Source organism: Phocoena phocoena, chromosome 20 (genome assembly GCF_963924675.1).
Source record: "Phocoena phocoena chromosome 20, mPhoPho1.1, whole genome shotgun sequence".
Lineage (NCBI taxonomy): Eukaryota > Metazoa > Chordata > Mammalia > Artiodactyla > Phocoenidae > Phocoena > Phocoena phocoena.
The window spans coordinates 27592549-27604560 of NC_089238.1; positions in this window are offsets into that span (position 1 = coordinate 27592549).

Consider the following 12012-nt stretch of genomic DNA (forward strand, 5'->3'; position numbering starts at 1 on the left):
GTTAATACCTGATGCTATTTTATCTGAGAATCTAATTTGGGTTTGTCAGTAATTAAAATGCATGAAACTCAGTCCACGATTAACCCCAGGTCTACCCTTCTGGATCCTGAATCTCTTATGAAAAGCTCTTTACCTCAACATAATGTCAATGGCTATCTTGGATATTTATATGTGTATGGATTTAGCAACAGAAAGAAGAGGTGTGTCTCAGAATCCCATTTTAGAGATGGAGAGATGGAGATGCAGAAAATGTTAGTCAGCTAATAACTATTTGAGGAGTACCCACAGAACTATCACTACCTCTTTGTCAAAAAATGGAAATTGTGAAGAAAATGAATAATCATTTTAAGCAATATCAAAACAATATGGTTTGTAGGCATTAAAGTGATATTTCTGAAGACTGTGAAGTGAAATTGAAGATATAAATATATGTAAGATACTCAACCATATTAAAAAAAGAAGAAGACTGGAAGGAAATATATACCACAACAGTGACTATGCCAGGGTGCTAGGATTTTTCTCTACACTTTAAACTATTTTCTAATTGTTAAATTTCCCACAGTAATAAAACACAGGGACTTTCCTGGCGGCCCAGTGGTTAAGACTCTGTGCTTCCACTGCAGAGGGGGTGGGTTCGATCCCTGGTCCAGGAACTAAGATCCCACGTGTGCAACCAAAAAAGGAAAAAAAAAAAACCTTAAAAAGTGTTTCTAAAACGTCAAAAAAGATAATAACAAAATCTTAGGAGATGATCCCAGTCTCCTGTGTTCTTTCTTTTTTTTCCCTCAATGCACCAGAAGAGAATTTGGTCTCACTGCCACCTCTCTTGCTTCATTCTGTTGGTTAAGAGGAGAACCTGTCATAAATCTGGTAACACTTGAGATGATCTATGTCTATGCTTTGTGTTCCACCCTGGGGCCTTACATTGAAAATAAAGCTGTTGCCTCCCTTCCTGTTGCCACCAGATCGCTCAGTGGCTTTGCTTAGCAGTCTTTTCCCAAGGCACTTATTGCATGAGTGATATCCATGATGGAACCTATAAATTTATATGACAAATCAAAGAAATGTTTCCTTGCAAAGCCTTAAGAGGCAATATTAATTAAATATGTCTTTTCACATGGGATCATATAATATCTATTGTTGAAGTAATTAAGAATGAAGACATAAACTCATTAGATGTGTATTGTAAAGATGAAAACGCTCAGAAATTATTGACTGTTCATATATTACCACCTCAAGCCATTTAGAGACAATGCAATCAGCTAAGATGTAATGTGCCAGTTTGAGTGAGAATAAAAATAAGTATTAACACATATTCCTTTATTCTTCGTGTAAATTCATTAACTAGCCGACTCAGGAAGTCCTCTAAGAAAGCCATTTAATTTTTTAAAATTAAGTGAATATGTCTGACTTTTCTGTTTCTCATCCAGTTTTCACAAATCTTAAAACCCACTAATTCTTCATGATCATTTTTTTGTTTGTTTCAAGGACTAAGGAAATAAGCTATCGAGACACTAACACTTTAGGCAGATCTACAATGTACAGCACCATGCCTACTTAATAAATTTACCTTTGGTGACTCACTTTGGAAGATACTCAGAAACCAAGACAGAGCCTGTATTGGGCCATCCAACTGAGAAGATTTCCCTTCCTGCCATGCATTTCCTTATCACATCGAAGTAATGCAAACATTCTCCTTAGATCACAGTGCTAAGTTTACCTTTAAGACTTAGTCTCCAGAGAGTTATGGTTTCACCTTCACTGTCTTAGAGGCCCAAATATTTTTGGGTGATGAGAGTAAAGTGTCTGAAGGCTCTCACATACTATGTTTTTAATTTTCCTTTTCATAGAATGAAAGGGCATTATTGTTTCTTTTTGACTAGCAATAATAATTTTGGATTACTAAAAGAGTCTATGGAGTGTCCAAAACAATGAATTTAACATTTTTAAAAAGACCATATCAAAAGTGTTACTTTTGGGCTTCCCTGGTGGCGCAGTGGTTGAGAGTCTGCCTGCCGATGCAGGGGATGCGGGTTCGTGCCCCGGTCCGGGAGGATCCCACATGCCGCGGAGCGGCTGGGCCCGTGAGCCATGGCCGCTGGGCCTGTGCGTCCGGAGTCTGTGCTCCGCAACGGGAGAGGCCACAACAGTGAGAGGCCCGTGTACCGCAAAAAAAAAAAAAAAAAAAAAAAAAAAAAAAAAAAAAAGTGTTACTTTTCATTATAAGCCTTATAAATCTATTTAACTTTTGAAACTATGTCATTGAATTATTTGACTAAGTAAAACCTAAAAGGAGAGAAAGGAAGAGAGAGAGAGCAGAAAGAAAGTTAGGCATCTAAGTATTGTCTTATAAGTTTAAGAATAATCACCAAAAGACCTGAGATACAAACCATAAATCAAAGCTCCCAAACTAAGAGAGGAAATCAAAGGGAATAAACAAAATCCTATCCAATCTACAAGAAGTATGAAAAGAAAAAAAAAAAAAAAAAAGCTAAGAAAAAGCATGGCCAACTGAAAACCAAAGACAGACAGTAGAAATAAGTTGTTTTTTTTTTAAAGTGCAATGATATTAATTCAAGGAAATGTCAGATTGGATAAATAATGAAAACCCAACTGTTTTCTGCTTAGGGACATTGAACTTAAGAGAAAATGTTTTGGAAGGTTAAGAAGAAAGAGATGGTGAAAGAAAAACAATTATAAACAACATCAAAATCTGGTATAGTGACATTATTATTATAATAAAATAGCATTTAAAGCAAGCGATACTAATAAAGCTAAAGAAGGATATGCCTAATAAGATAACCATAAAGAAATAACTATTGCATAAAGAGAAATAACCAAGAAGGTATTAAAATCATATGCATCAAACAAATGCAGCTTAAAAACATAAAGCAAAAGAGGGTTTAATTTCATACAGTGGGAGATTTTAAACACACTTTGTTTATAAACTAATAGATCAAAATTACCAAAATCAAGGATAAAGGAGATATGAATAACAGAGTAAGATTTATTATTAGTGACATAGTTCCCACTTCAAGTGATTCTCTTTAGAAGGTCACCTCTGTTTATTTATAAAGAGATCTGTCTATATATCTAGAGAGGAAAAAGAAAAACTTTTCAAGTACTCTTGGAACAAGGAATAAACATATTCTATAGTTAAAATGCATTTCCCTTAACCCATGGTCTATTTAGGGTGAGCATTTTAGTTTCATGTATGTGTAATATATATTATGAACATTACATACTCATATTATTATGCATATTATACATACATGTAACTAAATGCCCACCTAAATAAACCATGGGTTAAGGAAATTAGATTGTAATTCTACAATATTTAGAACAAATGACAATTATAAACAATATATATAAAAAACTTACAGGAGGGGCTTCCCCGGTGGCGCAGTGGTTGAGAATCCGCCTGCCAATGCAGGGGACACGGGTTCGAGCCCTGGTCTGGGAAGATCCCACATGCCGCAGAGCAACTAGGCCCGTGAGCCACAATTACTGAGCCTGCACGTCTGGAGCCTGTGCTCCACAACAAGAGAGGCCGCGATAGTGAGAGGCCCGTGCACTGCGATGAAGAGTGGCCCCCGCTTGCCACAAGTAGAGAAAGCCCTCGCACAGAAACGAAGACCCAACACAGCCATAATTAATTAATTAAATTTTTTAAAAAAAACTTACCAGGAATTCCCCAGCGGTCCAGTGATTAGGACTCAGCACTTTCACTGCTGGGGCCCCAGTTCAATCCCTGGTCGGGGAACTAAGATACTGCAAGCCACGTGGTACAGCTAAAAAAAAAAAAAAAAAAAAATCAGTCACTTACGGGAGACATGTAACACATATATCCAGCAATGGACTTATAAATAGAATATATAAAGAACTATAAATCAGAAAGAAAACAACAGAATAGACAAAAGGGCAAAACACTTCAACAGACACTTCACAAAATATGGTATTTAAATGGTCATGACAATTATGAAAACACATTTGATTTCATCATAAAAATACAATTAAAACCAAAATTACATAACACCACACACCCAGAATTCCTAAAAGGGAAAAGACAGAAAATAACAACTGTTGGCAAGAATTGACTTAAATTCTTTTACACTGCTGGTGAGAAAGTTAATTGATACAACTTCGGAAACTACATGAGACTACTGACTAAAACTAAATATTTGACAACTCTGTAACCAAGTAATTCTCCCCCCAGGTAATACAAAACAGAAATGCATACACGTGTTCATTAAAAGAGATATACAGAATATTTACGGCAACTATTAACCAAAAACTGGAAACTAACCAAATGCCTGTCAACAGGAGAATGGATAAAAAATGGAATCCTAGACAACAACAGGAGTGAATAATTTTCAACACCATGTAAAACATGAATGAATCTCACAAGCAAAATGCTTAACAGAAGAAGCCAGTTGCATAAGACAACATGACATATGATCCCATTTACCTAAAGTTAAATAACAAGCCAAACTAATCAATGCTTTTAGAAATCAGGATACTAACTATTCTTGAGTGGGCAGTGACTAGAAGGTGTTAAAGGGGGCTTCTAGAGTGTAAGAAATACACTCATGTGTATTATGGGTACTTGTTACCCAGGTATGTTAAATTACTGAATATTCATAGAGCATTGTACTTATTATTCGTACATTTTTTTCTTTATTCATATTGCACATCTGCAAAAGTTTATTTTTAAAATTGTGGGATACAGCTAAAACACTACTTAGAGACAGAAGTATGGCTTTTAAATGCATGTATCAAAAACTAAGAAAAAATGTAATTAAATTGTACCCCCTCCCCAAGGAATATGTTCAAGTCCTAATCCCTGGTACCTGTAAATGTGGCCTTATTTGGAAATAAGGTCTTTGCAAGATGTAATCAAGTTAAGATGTGGTCTTACTGGAGTAGGGTAGGTCCTAAATCCATTATGACTGGTGTCCTTACCAGAGAATAAGAGACAGATATAGGAAGAAGGCCATGTGAAGGCAGAGATTGGAGTGATGCTATCACAGACCAAGGAACAGCCAGGGCTAGCAGAAGCTGGAAGAAGCTGGAAAAATTAGTCTTTTCCTAGAGGTTTCATAAAGAACATGATCCTTGATCTTAAACTTCTAGCCTCAAGAACAGTGAGATAATAAATTTCTATGCTTTTAAGCCAGCCAGTTTGTGGTACTTTATTACAGCAGTCCTATGTAACTAATACAGTAATGAATTCACTAAATGAAGCTAGAAAGGTAACCAAAAATAAATTCAAAGGACGTATGAGTTAAAAATAATACAATAATAAAATAAAGTTAATAAATAACAGAATAAATAATAATAAAATTAGTAGTAAGTAATAAATGAGAGAAGAACAATCAAACAAAAGGAATAGAAACCAATAACAAAAAAGCTGAATCTGTTGGGGACGGGATACAAATTTTAAAACAACTTATAAACTAATTAAGAAAAGAGAAAAGCCACTCACAACAATATTAGGGATAAAAAACTACCAAACAACAGATAAAATAGATTTTTAAATACTTTAAAATATTTTTAATTTTTATTTTATAATAATTTCAGAAGTTTTTAAAATTTGAAAAATTATGCAGGGTTCTGATATAACCCTCATCCAAGTTTCCTTAAATGTTAATATCTTTTCCAATGTTAACACAGTGTTTATCTTTTATCTAGACCTTTATCTAGACCACAATCTAATTCAAACTCATAATGCTGCACTTAGTTGTCATTATCTCTTTAGTACTTCCATTCTCAGTTCCACAGTGTCCTTTCTCTTTTAAGACTGTGATACTTTAAAGAGTTATTCTGTAGAATATTCCTTAATTGGTGTTTACCTTATGCATTCTCACAATTAAACTCAGGTTATGCATTTTTTGGCAACAAAACTACAGAAGTGATGTTGTGTCCTTAACAGTGCAACATAACAGCAATACATAATATCAGTATGTTTCATACTGGAGATGTTAACTATAATCACGGGGTTAAGAGAGCTAAGATAGTTTCTCCACTGTAAAGTTACCTTTTTCCCTTTGTAATTAATGAATATCCTACGGGGAAATACATGGAGGCAATACAGATACGCTGCTTAGCATAATAATTTCTCCCACTAATTTCAACATCTATTGATGACTTTTGTCTGCAACAATTGTTACTATGATGTTTGTAGAACGATGATTCTCTATATCATAATTCATTCTACCTTTATTAATTGAAATTCTCCTTAAGGAAAAGCTATCCTTTCTCCACTTATTTATTTAAACAATTATTCAATTATTTGTTCCTATCAGTATGGACTCATGGGTATTTGCTTTATTCTACGGATTATCACCCAATACTATCTATTATTGTTTATATTGTTCATCTAATTATCCAAGATATGGCCATTTGGAGCTCTTGGATGAGTTTCTGTGTATTTTCAACATGACATTATGTTTCAGAACTTCCTTTCTTTAGGACATCACAGGACGTTTTAGGTTCATCTTATATTTTGCTGACCTTAACTTGGGAATCAGCATTTCTCCAAGAAGGCCCAACTACTTTTTTTGGAAAATAGATTTAGTAACAAAGATGCTAAAACTAATAAATACCATGATCCACTTTATAACAGTATTTTTTAACTTAGATGAAATATATAATATTTTGGGGGGTAAGGTAATCAAAAATAACTTGAGAAGATATCTAAACAAACTAGTCATAATTAAATATCAATAATTTTAATCTAATGGGAAAAAGATTTCTCCTTTATAAAGACACCATGCCCAGACATTTTACACTAATTTTTTCATGAACAACAAAAAGATAATTCCTGCATTTTACCGTTTTATAGTTTCAGAGACTAGCAGTAAGAAGGTAAAGCTTCCTTAATCATTCTTTTTCTTTCCATTAATTTATTATTAACAGCTTTATTAAAATATAATTCATATACCATATAATTCACTCATTTAAAGCATATGATTCAACAGCATTTCATTTATTCACAGTTGTGCAGCCATCTCACCACAATCAATTTTAGGATACTTTCATCACCCCCCAAAAAACTCCATACTCTTTAGCAGTATCTATTTTCTGCTTCTATGGATCTGCCTATTCTGGACATTTCATATAAACGGAATCATAAAATACGTGCTCCTCTGTAACTGGCTACTTTCACTTAGCACAGTATTTTAAGATTCATCCATGTTGTAGCATGCATAAGCATTTTATTCCTTTTTATTGTCAAATAATACTGCATTGTATGGATATACCATTAGTTAATGGACATTTGGGCTGTTTTTACTTTGGGGTTATTATAAATAATTTTCTTATAAGCATTTCTGTGTAAGTGTACATTTTGTGTTAACATATGTTTTCATTTATCTTGAATATAAACAGGAGTTTAATTGCTGGCCACATGGTGCTCACTGTTTAACTTTTTGAGGAACTTCCAGATGGTTTTCCAGTGTGGCTGCACCATTTTGCATTCCTACCAACAGTGTAGGATGGTTCCAATTTCTCCACATTCTTGCCAGCAATTATTATTATCTGTCTTTTTTATTATGTCCATCCTAGTAAGTGTGAAGTGGTATCTCACTGTGGCTTTAATTTGCATCTCCGCACAGCTAATAATGTCAAAGCTTATTTTCATGTGCTTACTGGCAATTTTTATACCTTTTATGGAAAAATGTCTATCCAGATCCTTTGCCCATTTTTCAATTAGGTTATGTGTCTTTTTACTATTGAGTTGTAGGAGTCTGTATATAGTCTAAATAGAAGTCCCTTATCATACATGGGATTTGCAAGTATTTTCTCCCATTTTGTGGGTTGTCTTCCATATCCTTGTGGATCTTCAACATGGGTGTTTTACCTATTCTTTCAAGTAGGATATGGATGCTTCCACATCCATATTTCACATTACTGTTGAAACATCTATTTCTGACTTTCATTCTGTCAGCTTTTATGGGGCTCTATTTTTAGGGCATGTATGTTTATAATTGTTACATCTTCCCAAAGGACGGACCCTTTTACCATTATAAGATGTTCATTTTCTCTAGTAACGTTGTTTTAAAAATATTTTATCTTAACTATTGTAGTCACTCTAGCTTTCTTATTGTTGCTATTTGCATGATACATTTTTTATCCATTCTTTTTCTTTCAATCTATTTGTATCACTGAATCTAAAGCGTGTCTCCTGTAGACAGCATATAATAGGATATTATTTTTCTTTCTCCACTCTAACAATCTTTGCTTCATGATTGGATTGTTTAATCCACTCGTATTTAATGTATTTATACAGTCTGCCATCTTACTTTTTGTTTCTGTATGTCTCATGTCTTTCTCCTTTCTCTTTCTCTTTTACTGCTTTCTTTTGCATGAAGTGAATATTTTCCAATGTAACAATTTAATTGCTTTAATGATTTTTTCCCTATTTTTTTGAGATATTTTCATACTCATTTCTCTAGGGCTTTATTCCTGAAAATAGTTTTACTGGATATAAAATTCATCATTGATAGTTTGTATGTTTTTTTAATCACAGCTTGTTGAATATGTCATCCCACTGACTTCTGGCCTTTGTGCTCTCTGATGAGGAGTCAACTTTAGTCTTACTGGAGTCCCCTTGTACATGATGAGTCATTATTCTCTGCTGATTTCAATATTCTCTCTTGATATTTGACTTTCAGCATTTATACTATTATGTGTCTCTGTATGGATCTCTTTGCATTTACTCTACTTACAGTGTGTTGTGCTTCTTAGATGTGTAATTTTTCATCAGACTGGGAAAACTTTCAGCCATTATTTCTTCAAGTATTTTTCCAACCCTTTGTCTCCTTTCCTCTGGTACCCCTATGTACATGTTGGTGTGCTTAATGATAGCCCACATTTGATGCTCTGATTATTTTTCTTCATTGTTTCCCCTCTATGTTCTTTAGATTGAATAATCTCTATTGATCTATGTTCACGTTCACTGATCCTTTCTTCTGCCAGTTCAAGTCTACTATTGGGCCCATCAGTGAGTTTTTCATTTCCGTTATTATACTTTTAAACTATAATTAATCCTTGAACAATGAGGGGATTAGGGACACTGACCCTCCATGCAGTCAAAAATCAGTGTATAACTTTACAGTTGCCCCCCCATATCTGTGGTGCCACAGCCACAGATTCAACCAGCCACATATCGTGTAGTACTATAGTATGTATTTATTGAAAAAAATGTGCATATAAGTGTACCCATGTTGTGCAAGGGTCAACTGTACAGAATATCTTGTTCTTTTTTATAATTTCTATCAATATTCTCTATTTTATGCTACATTGCCATCATACTTTACTTCTTTAATCACGGTTTCCTTTAGTTCTTTGAATATGTTTAGAATGGCTACTTTGAAGGGTTTGTGTTAAATCCAATGTCTGGCTCCTTTCACACACAGTTTCTGTTGTCTGTTTTTTTTTTTCCAGTGTACGTATCATATTTCCCCGTATCTTTGCATGTCTCATCTTTTGTGCTGTGGGGTGACAGAACATTTTAGATATATACTGTAACAACTCTGGATACTGGTGCCCTACCTCTGAGGACTCTTGTTGTTGTTTGTTCACTTTGTCAGTGAATGGCTGGACTATTCTAAGTCTATTCCCCACCGTTGTCCCTATGGTATGTAACCTTTGGTGTTGTTCCTCTGGAGGCACAGCTTTAGGTATGCCCACAATCACCCTGGGATGACAGTGGTTTGAGCAGGACTCCCTTTGATCGTATCTTTCCATGGTCACACCCAGCTGTTAGGCTCCATTAATCAACAGATAGTTGCTGTATATTGTTTTTGACAATGGCCTGGAGCATAAATGGTTCCACAGTCTGCTCCAATTAAATTCGGATCCCTCTGCATGGGTAGTTTTTGAGGCCAGTGTTTGAGGTTTGTTCTGACCAAGGGAGAGCTCTTAGATATCGCTTTCCCTGATTCTCTTTGGTAAATTAACTGGCTTAGTATTTCGCGTGTTGCTTTTACCTCCAAGACCTTCATTGTCTTTGAGAGCACGTTCAGGTTTGAACTTCCCCCACACTGTTTCAGATAAAGTCATTTCCTTTGAGTAGAGCTTTAAAGTTCTCAGTCATGAAGGCCTACCTCTCCCCTTGGACAAAATTTCTGAGTCACCAGCTCCAGAACTGGAAACAAGGACAGAGGCCTGCTTCTCTCTGAATAACAACTCTCTTTGCTTTAAGAGCAGGATACTAGGTAGGGCAGTATCCTACATTCTTATTTGCTTGTTCTTCCTGGTACAGAACCTCCACTCTATGGATTAGCTAGAGTAAGGATGATAGTGGACCCAGGATTTCCAGCATTCCACAACTGAAGTAGAGCCTCCACCCTATTAGTAGTGAATGGGTGAAAGAAGGGAGCCCCCAACCTTCAACCACATTCACCTAGAGTTTAGCCTCTGAAACTGTAGCTGGGAAAGACAGGAAATGCTAGTAGCCTGCCCTTCCCAGGAAGATAGCTTAGATCTCAATTTACAACTTATGGGATAAGGAATCCTATGTTCTTGGCTGTATCTGCCTTGAGTATGGTTTCAATCACACTGAGCTAAGAAGGGAACAGGTCATGATTCAAATGTCACAGATTCCCAATGCTCTTACCAAGTTTTAGTAGACTTTCTGGAATATTTCTTTATTTACTATATGCCCTTAGGAAAATTTCTGGAGACTTTAAATGGTTGTTTTTTTAAAATAAATTTCCACAGTTATGTTTTGCTGAAGAGCAGGTTCATGGAACTAATCACATTGACATTCCAACAGTGGAACTCCACTAGCTCACTTTTATAAGCTACTAAAACCATATGCATAAGCAAGCAACGTCAATCAGGGAAAGTAAATTATAGACCAATCTTAAGTAGAAGTTCCAATAAATTATTAATAAAATGAAATTGGCAGTTTATTTGTTAAAAATCATAAACTTACTTGGACGTGATACATTATGCTAGGAATTCAAGGATGGTCCAAGATCATACCCATTCATCTTAAAAGATAAAAGCAAGTTGCAGAATAATACATGCCATACGGTCCCTTTCATATACATTTGAAAAGTATAAAAAAATTCTAGGTGTTTTAGTGAATGTGGTATACATGTAGCAATGTAGTAGAAGAAATGGACTGGGAAGGAAGAAAAGAGAATGTGATAGTAGAAGTGGACATAGGAGATTTCAAGTTGATCTGATGGATGTTTATTAAAGTATAAAGAATATTTTTCTCTATTTTTATATGTTAAAATATAGATAGATAGGTAGGTAGGTAGATAGAAAGAACAACTAACCCAAAATGCAACTCAACATGCTCCTATATTTGCAGAATCTAGCCACAGTATCAAATATAGGGCATACATGTTGAAAAACCCAGGAAGGTTTATATCATGCATTTTACAAACTTTTAAGACAAAAAATTATTTTTCTGTCTGCTTACACGCCATATAACTTTGAGCAAGATTTTTTTCTTTCTGGACCTCAATCCCCACATATGTAAAACACGGCTAAGAAACCTACCTCCCAAAATTTTTATGATAACTAAAGGATTTCACATATGTGCAGTGCTTCATCCAACTTCCCAATTTATAGTAGATGTTCAGTAAATCCAAACTTTGCCTTTGGGCTCTTCCCCTGCACATGTGCAGAGAACACTACTGATGAGTCCTCCTGGGTGAACAAGGTTAGAGCCAAAAAGTCAGACTCACACCACAGTTCCTACTACAAGCAGAATATGACCTCTGGCATTTTGAATGCCCTACCCCCTGGACCACTTTCTCCTTGAACCATTTGCCTCCTCAATGGAAGGCAGGTTCGGAGCCCCATAGTCTTGAGTTAAGTTCTCAGCTCTGCCACTTATAAGCTATGTGACCTTGAGCAAATCATTTAACTTCTCTGTGCCTCAGTCTCCTAATCTATAAAATGTGGTTAATAATCCCTACCTTTACGAGTCATTGTGAGAATCGCAGATCACATATACTAGCACCTGGCACATAGGAGATACTCAATATA